Below are 23,145 nucleotides of genomic sequence, written 5' to 3' on the forward strand. Positions count from 1 at the left end.
CAATGAAACCAACTAATTCAAACCAATAACGAGAGATCCCGATAAAACCTTCCATTATTTACAAAAAATGGTTCAAATGGCTCTGAGCACTATGGGGCTTAACGTCTACGGTCATCAGTCCCCCAGAACTTAGAATTGCTTAAACCTAACTAACCTAAGGACATCACACAACACTCAGTCATCACGAGGCAGAGAAAATCCCTGACCCCGCCGGGAATCGAACCCGGGAACCCGGGCGTGGGAAGGGAGGACGCTACCGCACGACCACGAGCTGCGGACATTATTTACGCACATCATGATTACGCCCAAGCAAGCAATACAGCAACACTTTACCTCAAAAATCTTAATTTGTCCAATTAACCTCTACAGAATCAAAGTTAATTCGTCTCTGCATCGTTATGTCTCTGTGCTGCGAGCTATTTTCATCCGCTCGGTAGCATAACTAACATCCGACTGTCTCACTAGCTGGTTTTAGAATGCTCACTGCCACGACAAAGCTACTAGCAACCAAAGACCACAGTGCTTGTACTCAGCACATCTATCGCGTAACATGTCGACTATTGGAAACAATTGCTTAAAAAATATTAAGCGTACAAATACGAAGAACGCCACATGCAATGAAAATGAAATGCTCACATCACTTTCCTTGAATACCAAAAATGAACTAGAAACCATACAGACGTTACAGGCAACAAATAATGCTGTATTTAAAGTAAGCGAGAATACGCAATTCCCCACAGCAACATGTAATATGAAGCCCACACTGTATTGGGACATCCATTATCTATGTCCTTTCTTAGAGATTTTATAATATTCTGTGTTTTTAATAGCAATATTAAATTTATTTGTATCACTCTTTGCCGGCCGCTGAGGCCGATCGGTTCTAGGCGCTTCAGTCCGGAACCGCGATGCTGCTACGGTCGCAGGTTCGAATCCTGCCTCGGGCATGGATGTGTGTTCAAATGGCTCTGAGCACTATGGGACTTAACTTCTGAGGTCATAAGTCCCCTAGAAATTAGAACTACTGAAACCTAACTAACCTAAGGACATCACACACATCCATGCCCGAGGCAGGATTCGAACCTGCGACTGTAGCGGTCGCGCGGTTCCAAACTGAAGCGCCTAGAACCGCTCGGCTACTCCGGCCGGCCTGGGTGTGTGTGATGTCCTTAGGTTAGGTAGGTTTAAGTAGTTCAAGTCTAGGGGACTGATGACAGATGTTAAGTTAAGTCCCAGATGTTAAGTCCCATAATGTTTAGAGTCATTTTTGTACCATTCTTTAATAAAGGCTTTTGCCATGTAAATTATGTGCTTGTGTTGTAAATTCTGGGGGCACTAAATGAAAGGTCGTCGATAGATGATGCCACTTAATTTTATGTTGGTAATAAACATGAATTCTTTGTCTAAAGCAATGTTGCAAAAGTTTTTCGGTATGTATTTTGTCGATAATAACGGATCAGTTGACTTACAATGTAATTTGTAGGTGGCAAATGATCGCATGAAAGCGGGCTATCTTTATACATGTATAGGTTTAAAGTTTTATTTGCAATTTTTATTTATTTATTTATTTATTCTTCATAATGTCAGACTGGTATCTGAAAAACTAAAATACGCCATACAAATCACATTTCTTTGGGTAGTAATAAATTTCGACATTAGCTATTTATTTCTAATGCTTAAAAAAATGGCTCTGAACACTTTGGGTCTTAACATCTGTGGTCATCAGTCCCCTAGAACTTAGAACTACTTAAACCTAACTAACCTAAGGACATCACACACATCCATGCCCGAGGCAGGATTCGAACATGCGTCCGTAGCGGTCGCTCGGTTCTAGACTGTAGCGCCTAGAACCGCTAGGCCACTCCGACCGGCTCGGTCGGAGATTTTCTCCGCTCGGAGACTGGGTGTTGTGTTGTCTCCATGATCATCATATCATCCCCATCGACGCCCAAGCCGCCGAAGTGACTTGCACCAGGCGACTGGTCTACCCCACGGGAGGCCCTCCCCACATGACATTTCATTTCATTTTTCGGCAGGATGTACGTTGTTTTGTGAAGTGCTAGTGACAACTATCACTTCGACACCAGCCCTCAAATTCGTGGAGCGTCGCATCAAATTTGTCTTCTGTAGTTCTCAATACACTACGTACAATGAACAGCACGTCATCAGCAAATACTACCAGTCCGCTTATGTTAACGCTGTAATGTAACTTCTATAGTATGGGCTCCAGTGGTACATCCCAAAACTCTGTACCGCACACTGATCCCCGCTTACAGCCTTTTCTTATTGTCTTCGTTATTTTCTTTCCTGGGCATGTTAAAGAAGCATGTTGCCCTTGGCAATAATGTCTCATGCAGTTGTACAGCTCTTCTGGACACTCCAAATCCTTAAGGCGACCAAAGAAAGACGGCCACCTTAGGTTATCGAAAGCGCCAGCAATATCGATCATAATCCTGGAGCGTAAGCACAATGAGTACTTGTCGCTAGTGAAATCGCCTCATTAATTCCAGAATGAGATTTTCACTCTGCAGCGGAGTGTGCGCGTATATGAAACTTCCTGGCAGATTAAAACTGTGTGCCCGACCGAGACTCGAACTCGAGACCTTTGCCTTTCGCGGGCAAGTGCTCTACCATCTGACCTACCGAAGCACGACTCACGCCCGGTACTCACAGCTTTACTTCTGCCAGTACCTCGTCTCCTACCTTCCAAACTTTACAGAAGCTCTCCTGCGAAACTTGCAGAACTAGCACTCCTGAAAGAAAGGATATTGCGGAGACATGGCTTGGCCACAGCCTGGGGGACGTTTCCAGAATGACATTTTCACTCTGCAGCGGAGTGTGCGCTGATATGAAACTTCCTGGCAGATTAAAACTGTGTGCCCGACCGAGACTCGAACTCGGGACCTTTGCCTTTCGCGGGCAAGTGCTCTACCATCTGAGCTACCGAAGCACGACTCACGCCCGGTACTCACAGCTTTACTTCTGCAAGTTTCGCAGGAGAGCTTCTGTTAAGTTTGGAAGGTAGGAGACGAGGTACTGGCAGAAGTAAAGCTGTGAGTACCGGGCGTGAGTCGTGTTTCGGTAGCTCAGATGGTAGAGCACTTGCCCGCGAAAGGCAAAGGTCCCGAGTTCGAGTCTCGGTCGGGCGCACAGTTTTAATCTGCCAGGAAGTTTCGCCTCATTAATTGCTTCTTCAGTTGACTCGTCTCTTCTAAACCCGTACTGGTGAGGGCTCATCCCACATAGCAGTCTATAATCTTGTAATGTTTTGCATAATAGTTTTTCAAATATCTAGCCGAGAACGCTCAAAAGACAAATTGGTTTGTAGGATTTGATTATAATTGGATCCTTACCTTGCTCTGTACTAATAATTATCACTTCAGCGTTCTTCCACTGTGCGGAGACACTTTCTTGCAAGAGACACTCGGTGTACAGTTCGCGCAAGTAACTATCTAATTGTTCACATAGGACTTGTATTACTTCGGCAGATATCCCGTGCAGTCCTGGAGATTTTTTATTTTTCGGTTTTAAAATTATTTTCCTGGTTTCTTCTTATACGAAGGGGTACACAAGTTGATTGTTTCTTTAGTCTTCCCATAATAATTTTCATGACCTATGCTGATCATGTATATCACCCTCTTCTGCTTCGTCAGGTTCAACTGGCTCTGAGCACTATGTGACTTAACTTCTGAGGTCATCAGTCGCCTAGAACTTAGAACTAATTAAACCTAACTATGCTAAGGACATCACACACATCCATGCCCGAGGCAGGATTCGAACCTGCGACCGTAGCGGTCTCTCGGCTCCAGACTGTAGCGCCTAGAACCGCACGGCCACTCCGACTGGCCCTTCGTCAGGAAGTACTGTTTCCATTAGCAGGGCAGTTCCCAACTTTCTGTTACCATCCTTTCATTCCTTTTGAACGTACATAAGACTGTTGGTGATCGTCTTTTCTCGCAGACTATTTCATACGGTACACCCCATGGATCAGTTTCTAAGTTATCCTCCACGAATTGCTTGCAGCGATCCATTTTTGTTTTCCACAACTCTTCCATAAAACGTCGTTTAACATATCTCTATCTATGCAACCTACGGAGTCTTTCTTCTTGGATCATGCTGCTCTGGTATAGTTCCTGTCTCTTTTTATTTCACATCTTAATTTCAGCAGCGCCTCGGTCCAGATGCAAGGTACACCTACAGAAAGACCTCTCCTGACAGGTGTCGATTCCTTCATTGCTCTGATGTATAGCCACTCTCAGTTCTTGCGCTTTAACATCTACATTATCACCCAGAGATGGACTTCCCTGACACAGAACACTCTTCTTAGTTCTTCACAATTAGCGTCCTTGCTGTATTTGGGCCTTGGGAGCACGTTTTCTGTGGGGTCTTGGATATCCCTTACAGTGATGGTATAGTGTAAGATATTGTGGTCATTCCACTCTCAAACTTCAAGCTTTTCACACGGCGCGCCGTTGCCGTATTTGTTGAAGTGACGTCAGGGTTTGAATTTGCTCCGATCCTCCATTTGTAGGTTGGCGGAATGAGAGTTGCATTCCGTACCTGTTGGTTGAGTTCCATAATGGCCTCTTCTAGTAGTCTTCCACGGTCTTCAGTCAAGCGGCTATGCCCCAATACTGGCTTCGCATTTGCATCAGTGGAATACACGAGAGGCTTAGTCCGTATTGGGTGACTAATATCTTTTAGTTTTAGCAGACACTCGTCGATCTTATCACGAAATTGGAAATACATGGGGACCAAGATGTAACTCTTCCTTCTGGTTAACATTTCCACACAGATTACGTGTTCTGAATAGTACTGTGATATTTTTATCACTATTGTGGCCTTCTTAAATACTACTATTGTTGCCATAGGACGCTGCCCTGTTATTGGCATACTCCGGATCTTTCCTGCCATCGTATACAGTTCTAGGAACACGATACCTCCAATTGCAACTCTTCTGTCACTCTTCTGCCACTCTTCTAGCATTATGCAATACGCTGACACTTCGCATGGTATAGTCCTATCTTTATCTCCATTAGCGATGATGGGTATATATTCCCCAATCTTCCCTACTCGCCTGTAATCCCACGCTGTACGACCTTGCGTCATTACAACGTATCTAAGGGGAATGATTCATTTCTTCTGGCAGAAACATGCTTCAGTAACTTCTCCAGTTTTTCCACTTCCGTTGGCAACTGTTCACTTTGAGATGGATTCTGTGCATAGAATCATGTACAGGAAAAGTAATATACTCCCCTTCTCGATGCTTATTTCTTACTAGATATCTTAACGCTGTAATAAGCGTGATCGGCTCTTTCTGTCTAGTGAGATGCATAACGTTTTCTATGCTTTCACAAATCTGTCGCAAATCTGTTCCGGTCCGTGTTTCATTGTTTATTTATTTGTAGAAGGTGCTTGTTTCCTCTCCGAAATGGCTCTGAGTCTTGTAGTGTTTTTGTTGCATATTCACGTCCTGCACTGGGGAATCATCTTTTACTTCTGTAGGCAGCGCAGTGTATTCCTTTTGATGTGTGCTGTCGCAAGTTCTAACAACCCTACCACAACAAACGTCAAAATTTTAATAACGATTGTGGTGTTGCTCACGCTGCTAAATACTGCATTATCGGGCAACAACAGTCATATAATGTGGCAGGTGTCATTAGAGCACAGTTAATAGTCATTTCATGTAATAATGAAAAGACTAGGCACTCATCTTTTTGTGTTTCCCACGCATGTCTCATCGTAAAATCATGGCTCAATCGTTGAAAATCCAGGTGATTATTATTCCAAGCTCGAATGCAAAGAGGCCTAGGTTTTATTCTACTATATTCAAAAGTTTTGTAGATGCGCTTCTCAAACCATCCTTGAAGATTACACTTTTGCTGGACAATGGTGATGTAAAAAAATAATCAGCACTCCGAAATTAAGTTACACTTCCTTTTAATTGGTTTTATTGCAATATCACGTAAACACAAAACATCACTTCACAATACAAAACATCTTCCTCACAGTCACTGTTAAAGTTCACATTTTATAAGCTGTCTACGTTATGCGTCTTTCCAACATAACGTCCAACACTTGACCTTCTCAAGGTCAGACTCTCTAACAACTCAACAACTCACTAACTATCGCTTTCGCGCCCAAAAATCAGAGTTACAAGTACGTCAAAGATCATAGTGGCAAAAGAAATAATACACATAAGAATAATATCATTGCAATATAAACATATCGACGTATCAAAAATGAAATCAAATCTGAATGTTGTCTCATAAATATGTTGAGTAGTTAACAGAAATACAGTAGAATATTACTGGTATCGGGAGGTTCAGATGAGGTGCCGTAATGGTTACGTAATTCAAGTACCATTACAAAGTCCACGTACAGCTGTTTAGTTTGTGTCATCAGATCCTGATCGGCTGTATCATAAGTCACTCCTACATCCGCCTCTGATCTTGTTTCTCTGTTATACCGCATAGATCTGGATTTTCGTCAAGAACTTGTGTCCTGCTTTGTCGCCGGCCGGTGTGGCCGAGCGGTTCTAGGCTGTTTAGTCTGGAACCGCGCGACCGCTACGGTCGCAGGTTCGAATCCTGCCTCGGGCATGGATGTGTGTGATGTCCTTAGGTTAGTTAGGTTTAAGTAGTTCTAAGTTCTAGGGGACTGATGACCTCAGATGTTAAGTCCCATAGTGCTCAGAGCCATTTGAACCATTTTGAACCTGCTTTGTCGCGGGTGCATGGTGCTCCACTTCGGTCTGTGCCGAATGCTCTTCTCTGTAGTATTTACAACTCATTTTTTGCCAGAAATTCCTCGCTCTGTCGACGTCCCTTCCTCTTACATAAACGGCCCCTGATCGTGGCATTAGAGTCCTCATTGCTTTCTAGTGTTATGAGACGCCTACCCATAATCCGTTCTTAAAATCTGTCTTGCTAGGAGGTTTGATACGTGTGACATTCATCTCTCTTCCCTGTGCACTTTTTACCTCTATATTTACATGGCACGCACACTGCCCCTTGTTTGATTTTATTGAACTCTCATTTCAGCCTTCTTCGCGACAATGCCCACAAATTACTGCCAGTTTATCACAATGTTTTGCCAAATGACCAATGTCTCAGGATTGAACGCATCTCCTCACCACTAGATATACAAAACCCAAGATATACTTTTTTCTCTTCATGAAAGTTGTTCTAACCTCAGGGCTCGCATCAGTAACTTGATGGGCCACTTTTCTTCCGATTGGTCCTGTCCTAAATCGTACTGTAAAGCCGCTTTCGAACCTTTCCTTAGTCAGTGCATCTTCAAAGTTCTACATCTGTAATGTGGCTTTTAGTGACTTTGCACTGTTCCCTCTGGAATGTCGTACAGTGTCATTAAAAGTCTCATTTTGTTAGGTTGTTCACAAGCCAGTGTCTCTTGCGCCTCTTATTGTTGTTCATTATCTTTTCCGTGTCTCTTTGTGTAGCAGTTTCCAGGATGACTACATTATTGGTTTGCTTGATCTTCCTTATACAAATTTTCTCTTTGGTGAGGTTTATTAAGGTCGTTACTTTTTGTTGCACTACCTTTGCCTCTTCATTTGTTCTTGACTTAATAAACAAAGTATTTTGTTGCATTGTTTGCACTGCTGTGATTTAAGCTGCAGGAGCTGTTTTGATTACATCCCTACTAGGTGGCATCGTTAGCACAGCACTTGAATATGTTTTCACTGGTTTTTGTGGATTTTCTCTATTATCTTTGTAGTTGTTCCAACTTGCCAATTTCCTGCTCTATCGTCCATTGCCATATTTTCTCCTTTAATTCTACTTTCAGTTCGCTTACACTTGCCTGTGTCGTATTTTGCCAAGAAGATTTGCTTTCAGTGAATGTCATCTAGTCTTCATATCTCTGTTGTAAATTCGTTGCTTCTCTAATTGTTGCAGTTTTCCCGTCGGCATTAGCGTTTAGTTTAGCAACGTAAGTCGGCACTGTTCCTTTCCGGGTAGCCAGCCTGACTACCTCCGTTTGCCCAGATGTTTTATTTGCAAAATCTGAATGGTGGTCATAAAAGTAATTTTCGTTGTAACGAACAGGGTAGTGTGACGTCAGCACTTTACAAGCGAGACTCGCCAGTGGCGCAGGTTCTTTTGTGTCTCAATCACTGTTGCTGTCTCGGCGGTGAGTTCGGTAATAGCCAGCACTGGAGTGAGATTTTTATGCGACATGTCGGCTGCCCTATACGCGAAAGACTTTTTTAAGTTTTACTCTACATGTTGAAGTCTATCTTAATTCATTATTCGCTGGTGATAGCTGCCGGCAGACTGCGAGAACGTCAATTTTCAATGGGTGCTAGACAAACTTCCGTTTTTAGTTGGTGTTAGACAGTGAAGCAAGCTGAAACATTACATTTTTCAGTGTGTTATGAGGTGCTCGAGTGAACTAAGGCATGTTTAAATTAATTCCTCGCGAACTAGTAGTGCTAGTAAGAAACTATAGAGATATTATTGGAAATTTTTGTTATCGCTTTTCAGTTACTACAGAATCATTTCATTTACTTTAATTCCTATTTTCATAAGATTAGGGCTCTTTCAGACACTGAAACTTAACGCCCGCTTGTGATGGTTGTTCGGAATTAGAGGTCGCCCTGACGTACTGCTAGATCTACTATAGGTATGTAGCTAACGCATTGCTCATGTCAAAAAAGATTTTATTTCATTTCTTTCACTGTGAGGCAACAATCCGTGAGTCAGTTTTATTTAATAAAATAATCGTTGTGCAATTTCAATAACAAGTACTTGCCGCCTTCAGTTGCTTATCTAGCCTCTTTTATTTCCAAATGATGTCATATTTTGCAATTCCCAAAAATTGCTAGGAAACTCGGAAAAATCTAGTGATTCTACAGCCAAGTTGGCCAAAGATTGATAAATGGATTGATAAGTAACACCCCCTAAACTCGTGTTCGAGCCTGAATTTCTACTGTTGCACATTTTACACGACGCTCTGTTACTGTGACCGCAATTTTTAACATTATTTTCAGTAGTCGAAAGGGAGAGGTAGCTCACAAGCACTGTCTCCTGAGCAGTTCTGTGGAATTAACTGTGGCAAAATGTTGCGTTGCCAGCCTTTACTTCGCATCACTTCACATCGAGTGTCGCAATACGCCTCGTTACAACAGTGATTGTCAAATGAGTCCTAATTCACTACTGATAATCTCATTCAGAGTCCTCTCCAGAACGCAGGACTGTAAGAGATGTCAGTAAGAAGTACATTGAGAGCCGAGACAAAGGAATGGAGGCAAGGAAAACGTACCCCACTCAGCAATCCGAGTGGGAGCATGCGCAGTAGAAGACAATGGTACTCCAGTTTACGTAAACCGGCCGGTTCGGGCAAGTCGAACAAAATAAATGAATATAAATGAACGCGCACGTCTGTGAAGCAAGAAATGCGTGACGTTGGCTAACGATGGGCCCGAGTAAGAACAATGGAAGGACAGAAGCGAGGTATCTGGGAAATTTGAATATCTAGAAGTTGTCATAAGCGTCGCCAGGGATCGCTGGGAGCGGAATGCGGCCCTTGTCACTCAGCCGGCAGCATTCTTCCTCATCTCCAGATAAGCCCGACGAATTATCCTCGCCTCCGCCGGACCACTGCCGCTTCCACCGGCCACTCGCAATTTATTTGAAGCTATCTGGCGACGTGCGCTTGTTCGGCTAGTGGACACTCCACAGCGTTCGCCACGGTATTGCCAGGGTCCTGACACTTCGGATGTGGAGTGATAACCGGAGCTCGCATGCTCACATACAGCGCTTCCAGCTTTATTCATTTATTTATTTCTTATTTACATTCCCCACCCCCCACTCGCCACGCCCCATAGAAGTGGGCCGGCTGCAGTACAACACATCAGTTTTCAGCCTTTGAATAAAATCGTTAAAAGTATCTCTATAAAAACGATTATCTTGATGAACTTGATAAGGTGACGATGTGTGTTGTTGTGAAAACTACAAGGATCACGAAGCTGTGGGCACATTTTCTCAGTGCGAAATTTGAATGCAAGGGCGAAGAAACGGGCTGCATGTGGTAGGATTGCAGTAAAGCTGGGAAAGGATGAGTTGGAGCCTTCATTTGGAAAAGGAAGGGGTAGGATAGGCTACAGTTGGTAGGATGGATGGAACTCAGCAAGGACTTTTTGATCTGGGAGCGGAGACGTTTGAAATTACCCTGGGAAAGAGCATAGATTGTGTGGACAGGTATGGAAGGCGGGAAATGGTGATGAAATTACCGAGCAGACCTTGCTTTTCGATGAAAAGGAATATAGTGGGCTGCTGGGATTTAGGCTTTAAAAGAGACATAGGACTGACGAACGCATTCCAATTGTTGCAGCCGGCCGCGGTGGTCTCGCGGTTAAGGCACTCAGTCCGGAACCGCGCGACTGCTACGGTCGCAGGTTCGAATCCTGCCTCGGGCATGGATGTGTGTGCTGTCCTTAGGTTAGTTGGGTTTAAGTAGTTCTAAGTTCTAGGGGACTGATGTCCACAGAAGTTAAGTCCCATAGTGCTCAGAGCCATTTGAACCATTTTGAATTGTTTTAGGATATGCGGGACCTTTTATCAGTTAGTACAGGGTACGGATGTGGGCTGCTAAACGGATGTGGAAAGCGTGGTGTAGTGCATGACAATTATTTCCATCAAAAGGCACATGAAAGTTCACGATGTGACAGACGTAATAACACCAGCATCTACCTAACGTAGCGTAGGACCACTTGCGAAATACAAAGTAGCCTAAATACTGCTGGTGAACAAAGGAATTTTATAAAACTTTTCGAAATGAAACTTCTAATTTCTTCAAAGATGCGGAAGCGGGGAAATGGGCAAAGAATTGTTTTTCCAGTGCCATAAAGATTCGTGGAAATTCAAATGGGATTATTGCGAACGTCAGTTGTTAAAAAAAATGGCACTAAGCACTATGAGACAGCATCTGAGGTCATCAGTGCCCTAGACTTAGAACTACTTAAACCTAACTAACCCAAAGACATTACACACAGCCATGCCCGAAGCAGGATTCGAACCTGCGACCGTAGCAGCAGCGCCTAGAACCGCTCGGCCACAGCGGCCGGTGTCAGTTGTTAAGTAACATTGTGAAACCACACTTATAACTGGCTCATGATAATATTTTCCATTCAAAACCTGGAACAACTTGAACTAATATTTATGTGAATTTTTTAAATGTGTGGTTTATTTCATACCATGTAGAATTACTGGTTTTGATGTGTTTCCTCTCCGACCGAGCGGAGAGAATATCTTCGTAAATTTCGGATTGGAGAGTTAGATAGTTAGTTCAGATGGTGGATACCAAGTGCCTTGCCAGACACATGTACACTTCCTGCCCAGGTATACTGACTCGAAGACATATAGGCTGTTGGAAGAGGCCAGTACGAGGGTGTTTAGGAAACATTTCTAGGCGTATCCTAAGCCCTAGCTTGCTTAGAGACCCATTTGGTGCTGGTGTATTGAAGAAGCACCTTGAGGGAGACCTCTTCGTTCGCCAGCCGGAGTGGCTGAGCGGTTCTAGGCGCTACAGTCTGGAACAACGCGACCGCTACGGTGACAGGTTCGAATCCTGCCTCGGGCATGGATGTGTGTGATGTCCTTAGGTTAGTTAGGTTTAAGTAGTTCTAAGTTATAGGGGACTGATGACCTCAGAAGTTAAGTCCCATAGTGCTCAGAGCCATTTGAACCATCTGAACCTCTTCGTTCCATAACCAGTCAAACGTAAATGTGGTGGCTGCAGCCGCGTCTTCATCTCGTGAGGTGGAAGTAAGTCACTAGGAGATCCGAGTCGCGAAAATCTGCAAAGCAGTCGTCTTCAAATCGTATCTCCACACAAATCCGAAATCTCACGCAGCCAACGACCTAGTGCCACAGTACGTAATATTCCGACTCTACCTCATTACTGCGAGCTATTTGCGTGAAACTCTTGTTCAGTTTTTTGCTCTAAATGATTAAAATATGCAATTTTGACTGTTGAGTTTTTATGATTACCTTTGTTATCTAGCTAAAGGCACCTTATCTGCTTTATGTGCCGTGTGTGTGACTTAGTTCTTTGAGCTGCCAACATATCATTCGATCATAATATATTCTGTTGTGGAATTAGGTTCTTTCACACTGCTACCCTTCCCAGCTGCTAGATGCAAGACTACAGTCAACTACTGAATCCGAACCCAGGAAGAAAGTGATAATTTCCTGCATTCACGCCGGCAGCGGGTCTTTTTGTAACTAACCTAAACTACGCTCTCTGTGGTGAAGGTGTGTACCTCGTAGGCAGTACAATGCAGCAGTGTTATAGCATCCTCACGATCATCAAGTTAGTCTTGGATCCTATTTGTCTTGTGATTGGGAGAATTATCGTTTGGGAAGTGCAATCTATTGAAAGAGACCATGCTTGCAGTACTGAATGAATATTGCCATTAAGCAGGCTACCACCTCACAAGCTGCTTCTTTCAGTGAGACCTTAGAATAAAATGTTCTCTCCAATGAGTTTTTGTCTGAAAAAAGGTAATCAGCGTTGCACGCTTTCTTTGGTATCCTTGATGACGTGAAACATCTGTGTACAGTTGACTCCTCAAACCACATAACGTGTTTTCATTGGTCGGTACTCCACCCTCTGCTTCCGTTGTACGACTAACGCCACTTTGTCTGGTGCTTGCACATGCTTCACAAGAGGACTGCCAACATAATGTTTGTCTCAAAAAATGTTCAAATGTGTCTGAATACCTACGGGACCAAACTTCTGAGGTCATCGGTCCCTAGACTTACACACTACTGAAACTAACTTAAATTAACTTATGCTAAGAACAACACATGCCCGATGGAGAACTCGACCCTCCGACGCACTCCGTTACATAGAGCTACTACGCTAGCAATATTTTCATTCAGGCTGTTTCCTAGTAGCCATATACAGCACAGGAATCACATTCATGACAACGGTAATCATTTTAGGTGCAACCACGGTCCTTACCGATCTCCTGTGTCCAATAGTAAGCTTAGATTTTGTGCAGCTCTTACGTTTAGCAGGTGAAGCTTTCCACTACAACAAAAGTGAACCTGGATGTGAAACACTTTCAACGATATGATTATGCTAGAAGAAATGTAGTAGGACGTCTGTACATAACAGTCAAGTTAAAACGAAAGGTCCTGAAGTGAGTTACTTACACATGCTCTTCATATAGCTCACCAACGAAAATGGGAAAATCCAGGAACTGTAGGAATGTCACTTTCCGATGCCTTCCTTTATTCGTGTTTGACTACATGTGATGTGACTTATTATTCCATGGGGACTACTGTAGCAAATCCCAGTTACATTTACTGATATTTTTGTTTTGTATATGATGAAAATGGAATGTAATGGAGAAGAGAGGGTAACTGTAGGCCCTGACCAATACTCTAATTCTCTCGTAAAGCATCAACGTAGCGACGAGTCTTATAGTGCCTACTTGACGCGCAAATAGTGTCTTATATCTGTACTTTGCAGTGCTCTGTTTGGTCTTAAATTTTGCTTAGATGGCCTATGCACAGTATAGTAATGATAAACTATCCGCTGCAGCGGTTTTCGTAACACCTCATCACAGTAGACCCCGCAACACTCTCATTTTATGAGTTATTCCAATGAAATATCGTCCGCAGCTCGTGGTCGTGCGGTAGCGTCCTCGCTTCCCACGCCCGGGTTCCCGGGTTCGATTCCCGGCGGGGTCAGGGATTTTCTCTGCCTCGTGATGACTGGGTGTTGTGTGCTGTCCTTAGGTTAGTTAGGTTTAAGAAGTTCTAAGTTCTAGGGGACTGATGACCATAGGTGTTATGTCCCATAGTGCTCAGAGCCATTTGAACCATTAAAAAAAATGAAATATTTTAATAAAATTTTGTCCCAAATCGGCATTTACAAGTATATTTTATGGACAAGTAGATTAGAGACTCAGTTTTCCAGAAGCTCACTTCTAACCTCTGTAGAGGCTCTTCTAGGGTGCTGCAAGATTAGTACCTTCGACAGTGTGGATACAACGGGGAGTCTGGCTTTTCCACCAACTCATAGTATTTACTGAGATGAAATTTTTCTACTGTTTTGCGAAATGTACGCTGTGTTGGTTATAAGTGAGATTTCAAAACTGTGCGCCTGTGCGAGAGCAGTTTGGGTTCAAGTCCCACTCCAATACAAAATTTAAATATCGCACATATAAACAACACAGCGTATATTCCTCAAAAGTGTAGAATAATTCAGTCTCAAAACCACAGATGTCTCTAAATCACTGATGTGTTAGGCAAAAGTTGCTATTGCGATCTGGATATTGCTGTCGAGACCATAGAGGCACTGAAATCCATTAAAAAAATGGTATGTAATCTAATTTCGTCAATCCTTTCAAACAATTGTTTAAAATTTTTATATGAGTTCTGCGAAAAATTAGCTTTCCTCATTCAGGACAATTTCGTGTTTATTTGGTGTTTGTACGTTTTAATGTCGTCAAATAGAGTTAACTTCTCGCTTTCATTACAAAATAATGAAAGAAGTAAGGATCAGAGCTTAATGCCTTGTCGACGTTCAGGTCGACGGAGACGGAACAGAAGCTCTGATAGGAACTTCCTATCAGAAGTCATGTATGCCCTCATCACACTGGACCCTGATAGCCCTAAGACAGTGACGGTCTTTAATATACTTGCTTGAACCAGCCACTGAAAGGATTCATCCTCGTTGAATGTCCAAGTGATCAGTCGTTGTAAACCACCTCGATAAGGCCAGCTGAGCGGAAAAATATGTAATACGTCGCCTAATGTACTACAGAATTAGCCGCAATAACAAACGACAGCCTTAAAATCCAAACGATAGTAACCACGTCCAAAAATGTTGCACTGCGAAGAACACTTTTTCAGTTATTTGGATCACTAACATGTATCTTCAGTAGTGCCTTTACATTCGCCTCTTGCACTATGTTGTCTATTTGAGTATTAGTCGAATCGTGTCAAAAGTTTCCATTTTAGCTAAAATTTATGTTTTACGGTAGACTGTAACGGCGCGATCGTTGATCTGTTTAGCAAGTAGAATTTTACACACGTTAATTACGGCTTCCGGAAGGCACTCGATACTGTTCCGTACTGTCGCCTTGTGAACCAAGATGCGAGCTTTCAGAATACCGCAGCACCATTGTAATTAGGTTGTGGACTTCGTAGCAGATAGCACTGAACACATCGTTCCTATAGGGATAAATCGTTAGTTATGAAAGTGACTCAACGAACTGTTATAGGGCTGTTACTGCTCACATTGTAGACAAGTATAATCTGGCGGACAACCACGGAAGCTCTTTGAGTTGGAGGTAAAAAAGGTGCAAAGAAGCGGGAAGCGGTCTATCACACATTCGTGCAGTAGCACGATACCATTACTGAGATGGCAGACTACAAAAGAACCGTCTACTTCACCGAGACGTTTACTATTACATGAAAAGTTAGCTAGCTCTTTACGTCCTCTCATAAAAACCTCGTTTGCTAAGATTTTAGCACGAACACTATAGAGTTCGCTGTCGTCCCACCATACAACAATACCTAACTCATCGAGGATACCTGCCACTCGCCGATCGTTAGCAGTTGAATTTAAACTCTGTCGGTCTGATTTCAGTTTTTACCCTTTGGCGCAACAATACTAGCATTATTATCGATCAGCTCCGTCAAAATCTCATATCAAGCAGCGTTCCGTGAACTGTTGTTTTAGATGTAAAGTTGTAGATATCTAGTTTATTTGTAAGATGCTGTGATACACGTTAGCGTGTCCCTTAGGCTTCGCGCATTTAGTCAACTCTCATCCCAGACTTTAATGATACGTATACTCTGACGGCTGATTACAGCGGTGCCCTTAATCCATTCATGATACACTTTCATTACAGAGGCACGCCAACCGTCCACGAACTAGACTGTTTAGAAATAATGCCTCCTTTGCCCGTTCAGCGAATGTGATATACTGATTCCATTATCCGTAGTGTTAAGCAAAATGCGTACAGGAAACTTGCCTTTTCGGATATACACCTGCTTAGATTGTGCATATCAAGTATCAACATCTCATCTACATCTATAAACTGCAAACCACTGTGAAGTACATAGTAGAATATATGTCCCAGTGTGCCACTGCTTAAACGCCTCTTTCCGTGCAGACATTAGTCTAATTTTGTCATCGCGACCCTTATGGAAACGATACTTAGAGGGCTGTAGTATATTCCCAGATTTATCACTTAAAGTCGGTTCTAGAATTTTTTTTTAAGTAGGCTTCAATGGGATATTTGGCGTCTATCTTTTGTCTGTCATTTTAAATTTTCAGTGTCTCCGTGACGATCTCACACGGGTCAAAAAAAACCTGTGACCATTCATGCTGTCATTCTCCTTATCGCCCGCATCTCGTGGTCGTGCGGTAGCGTTCTCGCTTCCCACGCCCGGGTTCCCGGGTTCGATTCCCGGCGGGGTCAGGGATTTTCTCTGCCTCGTGATGGCTGGGTGTTGTGTGCTGTCCTTAGGTTAGTTAGGTTTAGGTAGTTCTAAGTTCTAGGGGACTTATGACCACAGCAGTTGAGTCCCATAGTGCTCAGAGCCATTTGAGCCATTCTCTTTATCCGTTCAATATCCCCTGTTAGTCCTATTTTGGCTGGTCTCACACACTTAAGCAGTATACTAGGATGTCGCACCAGTGTTCTGTAGACTGACTGCATTTTCCTAGCAGACCACCAGCGAACTGCAGCCTGCCAACAATTTTACCTACGACGGAACCTGCGTCATCGTTCCGTTTCATATCCCTACAAATTGCTACACCCGGGTATTTGTATGGGTTGACCGATCCCAAATCTGACTCGCTGGTATTGTAGTCATAAGATAACACGTTTTTTAGTTTTGTGAAGCACATGGTTTCACACTTATGAACATTTAAAACAAGTTGTCAATCTTTGTACCGCTTCGAAATCTTATCAAGATCTGACCGAATATGTGTGCCGCTTTTTTCAGACAGTATTTCATTATAGACAACTGCCTCATCTGCGAAATGTCTATGGTTGCTACGAGTATTAATATTGTCTGCAAGGTCGCCAGATACAACATGAACAGCAGGGGTCCCAACTCACTTCCCTGGGGTACACCTGTAGTTGCTTCTACGTCTGTCGCTGACTGTCCATCCAAGACAACATGCTGTCTTCTCCCTACAAAGAAATCTTCAATCTAGTCACAAAATTTCATTGATATTATCTTACTCTCGATAATAAGCGTATGGGTGGTATCGAGTCAAAGGCCTTGTGGTAGTCAAGAAACATTGCGTCTACGTGACTGCCTTGATCCATGGCTTTCAAGATGCCATGCGAGAAAAGTGAGTTGGATTTCACATGTTCGATATTTTCGGAATCCATGCTGGTTGGTTTGGAGGAGGTCATTTAGTTCGAGATACCTCATTGCATTTGAGCCCATAATATGTTGTAAGCTTCTATACAGGGTGTTACAAAAAGATACGGCCAAACTTTCAGGAAACATTCCTCACACACAAAGAAAGAAAATATGTTATGTGGACATGTGTCCGGAAACGCTTACTTTCCATGTTAGAGCTCATTTTATTACTTCTCTTCAAATCACATTAATCATGGAATGGAAACACACAGCAACAGAACGTACCAGCGTGACTTAAAACACTTTCTTACAGGAAATGTTCAAAATGTCCTCCGTTAGCGAGGATACATGCATCCACCCTCCGTCGCACGGAATCCCTGATGCGCTGATGCAGCCCTGGAGAATGGCATATTGTATCACAGCCGTCCACAATACGAGCACGAAGAGTCTCGACATTTGGTACCGGGGTTGCGTAGACAAGAGCTTTCAAATGCCCCCATAAATGAAAGTCAAGAGGATTGAGGTCAGGAGAGCGTGGAGGCCATGGAATTGGTCCGCCTCTACCAATACATCGGTCACCGAATCTGTTGTTGAGAAGCGTACAAACACTTCGACTGAAATGTGCAGGAGCTCCTTCGTGCATGAACCACATGTTGTGTCGTACTTGTAAAGGCACATGTTCTAGCAGCACAGGTAGAGTATCCCGTATGAAATCATGATAACGTGCTCCATTGAGCGTTGGTGGACGAAACTAAAATGAGCTCTAACATGGAAATTAACCGTTTCCGGACACATGTCCACATAACATCTTTTCTTTATTTGTGTGTGAGGAATGTTTCCCGAAAGTTTGGCCGTACCGTTTTGTAACACGCTGTGTATGTGGTTGAGAGTATTGGCCAGTAGTTTTGTGTATCACATCTGCCGCCATTCTTACAGGTAGGTATGACCTGTACTTTCTTTCAATCACTAGCCACACCTTTTTAGGGATCTAAAGTATAGTATGGTTAAAAAGAGGGCTAACTCAACGACAAATTCTGTATAGTGTGTGTTCAGAATTCCATCGAGACCTGGAGCTTTGTTCAGTTTTAAGGATTTCAGTTGTTTCTCAACGTCACTGACCGAATATCTTTTTCATTCATGTTTGCTGTGGCACGGGAATTAAATTGGGGCAATAATCCTTGGTTGTCAAATGTAAAGGAAAAATTTGTAATCAGGGTTAAGACTTGCGCGTTGTCTTTGCTGCCTTCAAGTATAGTTCCTGTATCATTGTGTGTGTGGACACTAAGTTTGGTACCACTAACACCCTTTACATACTACCAGAATTTTTTCGAGTTTTCTGAGAGATCTACCGATTATATTCTCCAACGCTAGTCGCTGATGGCTTCACGCATTGCTCTCTTGACAGCCGAACGCGTTTCTTTGAGCCTCAGTCTACTATAGCCTTTTGCTTTGTTTTACACCTCTTGTCCATACGCCATCAGATCAAAAATGGCTCTGAGCACTATGGGACTTAACATCTGAGGTCATCAGTCCCCTAGAACTTAGAACTACTTAAACCTAACTAAGCTAAGGACATCACACACATCCATACCCGAGGCAGGATTCGACCCTGCGACCGTAGCGGACGAGCAGTTCGAGACTGAAGCGCCTAGAAGCACTCGGCCACTGCGGCCGGCGCCATCAGATCATTGTATATTTGTTCTAGATGTTGTTAATAATAAAATGACACGATATCATTGGAAGATGAGTAACAGTGAGTGAGTCATATTACTATAAGTTCCAAGCGAGAGGGATGTTACAATTGTTAAGACAGTGGACTCACATTCGGGATGCGCGCGATGCAAATGTCCATCAATCCACCCTATTTCACGTTTTCGATTGTTTCCCTGATCACTAAAGATGAATACCAAGATAGTATATTTGATGTAATCAAGGCAAATACATTTTCCAGTTCTTGTTCAGTGATGTAAGTCGTGATATCTCCAGTGACCACGATGTTGATGAGAAATTAAATTCTAACATTCCACGCTTTTATAGCTGACGTTGTAGAACAATAAAAAAAATTACGTGCAGTAATATGCACGGTATATGGTCTTTTTAGCAGTACTTAAACAGGACGTTTAGCTTAAGATATATTACTTTATTTACAACTGCGACATGCTGTAATGCTTTAATGCGGATGAGAATGGTTTTCATTATTTTTATGATTGGTTTCAACACAAATATCTCCTTACTATATCGTTCGCCAAGCACATACACGTGTCAGTTAAGATGCGTTACCAGTTAATGTACGATGCACTAACTGTTGGCTACAAGGCTTGCAATGCATTCTGTTATAGCAGTCGTAATGATAAAAGCAATCTTCGTCAAGAGAAAAGTTCGCGTACGTTGAAAACACACTGTAGGTGTAATAGATAGACAATGAAATTTTTTATTGTAAAATCAGTATTCATGTGGTTCGCAAGACGCACAATGCCTCTGCGGCGTAACTGTGACGTCAAACGTTTATCTTCCACGCTGAAACACTGACAGTACTCCTCTCGTGGCCTTACGTGCTGCCACCTCTTTCCTTGGTTCTTTCATTGTTTCAGATCTGTGCCCCGGGCGTTGGCTTGCGTGCAGCTGCCGTGCAGGCTCGGCCGCGTCGCCGTCTCGAACATTTGTCAGTTTTGCCCGGTTGGCTGCCCTGCTCTTTATGCGTGCAGGTGCGGCTACGCCGTGTAAGTGCTATTGTGTAGCGGTCGGCGTACTGCCGCCGTAACGGTCTTTAAGTTGGCAATTTTGCTCCGCGCGCTCCGAAAGCAATAACTACTCGTCGCGCCACATTTTTGTGGAGCAACAGTCGTCAGCAGAGACGGGAGTACACATAGCGGAAGCAATAAAATGCTGAAAAAAAGTCCTGTGGAATAATGGGCACGTTTGACATATAGGGACACGTCTACTAAGTATCACGAACTAGTCGTATTTTCCCTACTGGAAGACACGCAAGGTTCTTCTTTATTAGGAATAGCAGGAATGTCGATCAGTGTGTAAGTTCTTCATCGAATCTGCGCAGCGGGTATTGTTTACGCAAAAGAGAATGTAGTTTATATGATCGTAAATGTTTTGAATAGTTGATACACGAACGATTTAAGTGTCGAAACCAGAAGCACTCTCCCGTCGCTCGTTAACGATGCTGTTCACTACAATAATATATCATTATACAGGGTTTTAATCAAACGTCCACTTGTTGTAGTGGACGAAAGGCAGCCTTAAAGGTGGAGAATTATGAGACATAATTCTCATAGGACTCAATAACAGCATTAATAAACCTCGTGCATTTGTCACGTAGTTTTGTTATCTAGTGGTAACGTTACGTACCGATATGAACTGAAATTCGCTCGAAAATCCGATTATAGGTAGGGCAAATGGTATGCTGGGATTCTTTGGGAGGTCTGTAGCAAAATGCAGCGCATCTGCTAGTGAGACCTAGAGATTTCACTGTCTTACGTTACGGAGTTGCAAGTTAAACACAGAAGGGTATGAAACACCTACGCCATTGACGTATACAGCAAACAGTGCGTTAAAGAAAAAAATGGACATTCGGTAAATATGACACGATCTATTAACTTATCATCACCGACACCAAAATGATTACTGACAGCTTCAAATAGCTGGTTCTCGGAGACCATTAAGAATATAGCGTATGATGTTTCCCCTCCAGAATGTTACATTCTGTCATCGCTTAACGTGTGTCTTTCTGCTCGTAAGACACCTAGTTTACGGAAATAGAGACAAAAGTAGGAGTGTAGCTGAGCGAAATTCCGCAAGGAAATTGGACAGATAATGGGTGCATCTGCATATTTAGGAGCATTGCCGCGGAATAGTACAACACAATGACCACTCACAATAAATTCTGTGAGGGCTAAAAATAAATAAATAAATTAAATAAAACTGCGGAGGAATAATACGGTTCAATGACCAATCACAATACGCAAATTCTGTGCCGGTAACACTGCGTTTTCACCATCTTGAAAGCTGTGAAAATTGTATTAAACTATATTTTTATTTGATTTCTTCATACGTTGCTACTTTGCCTGCAGTAAGTCTGTCGTGCTCTGTGATTACAAACAGAACCGATGTGAGGCTGTGCAGGACGACAGACGGTAACTAATAATGATTGTTATATATTATTAATAATCAGTTCCTTAGCCAGAAACGGTGATAGCTGAGGACAGCTTGCTGTATGCTGTGCTGTTCATGTCAGCTAGACAATATCGAGCAAAAAAATTTCGAGTACGTTCCATTACTTATCAGCGAAACAGAAAAGTTTGTGTTATATGAAAACAGATTGCCTCTCTACGTGCACATTTTCATAAATTCATTGGTATAAATGCTCAGTACTCGTGTGTGGTTCTTGCACTTCCCATTATTGTGTTCGTGATACTTGGTGCTCAGATGTTATTACTTATATTGTGTTACATTTTGAATTATGGTCTTGTAGCTGTAGATGTAGGAAACATGCAGCAGTCCTCAGCAGTTAGGAGGCCTAGGTCAGTTGCAAAGCCTAACAGGAAGAAGAAGGTTCTGCTGCTAGGTAGTTCGCCCGGTAGAGGTGTGGGCCAGCAGTTGCAGGAAGTGTTGGGGAGTGAGTACTAGGTTACCAGCATTGTGAAGCCTTGTGCAGGGTTGGCTCAGGTGACTGACAGCATAGGGGAGTTATGTAGGAATTTTACGAAGGAGGATCAGGTAGTGATAACGGGTGGAGAAGGGAACAGTCTTCATAGGGACGGGGAATATGATGTAGTTGATGACCTAGTAAAGATAGCTACTCAAACTGGTGTCACTAATGAGCATTTCGTGCAACTATTTCAGCGTCATGATCGGCCTCATGTTAATGCGGCTGTTAGGCGCGTTAACATGGGGCTGGAGAGGCGCCGATGGCAGAGGGCATGGGCCACATTTCAGTGGTGCCAGTTGGGTCTATCAGTAGATCGGGTTTCACTGGGCATGGCCTGCACCTCAGTAGGTATGGGAAGGGGAGGCTGGCTAAGCTTATAGGTGACAGTGTAGAGGGTGGTGGTGGGATCACTCATGGAAAAATTCCTGTAGTAGTTGGTGTTAGAGCTGCACTTTTTGAAGTCAGCTGATAGGTATACCTGCTTAAAGGAAGTCCCTCTAACTACGGGCTCACCTTTAGAGGGCGTCATGTTTGCAAGTAGAGAAGGAATTAGCGTATTTCATCAAAATATGAGAAGTATTAGACATAAAGTTAATGAACTGCTTATAAATGTTGACTGTGAAATTATGGGTATATCAGAGCACCACTTAAATAATTGGACAATTCACAGGTTTCCTTTACTAGGGTACAGATTAGCTGGCTGTTTTTCAAGGAGTTCCTTGCGGGGTGGGGGAGTGGCTATGTACTTAAAAAAAAAACAGTATTCCATTAGAGTACATAGACGTATCATGGCACTGTACTGAACAGATATTTGAATGTTGCGCAAGGGCAGTTGAATTTAGTGAAACTAAACTTCTAATTGTTGTTCTTTATAGGTCCCCTAATTCTGACTTCAGAGCATTTCTGCTCAAGCTAGAGAGGGTTCTTGATTCACTTTGTAGGAAGTACCAGAAATTAGTTATATGCGGTGACTTTAGTATAAATTTTGTATTGATGGTGCAAGAAAAAGGATTTTGGCAGATCTCCTAAATTCGTATATGTAGCAGAGTGTGTTTTTTCCAACTAGGGTGCAGGGGAACAGTAGCACAGTCATAGACAATATTTTTATTCATTCTTCAT

The sequence above is a fragment of the Schistocerca piceifrons genome, chromosome X (assembly GCF_021461385.2).
Source record: "Schistocerca piceifrons isolate TAMUIC-IGC-003096 chromosome X, iqSchPice1.1, whole genome shotgun sequence".
Classification (NCBI taxonomy): domain Eukaryota; kingdom Metazoa; phylum Arthropoda; class Insecta; order Orthoptera; family Acrididae; genus Schistocerca; species Schistocerca piceifrons.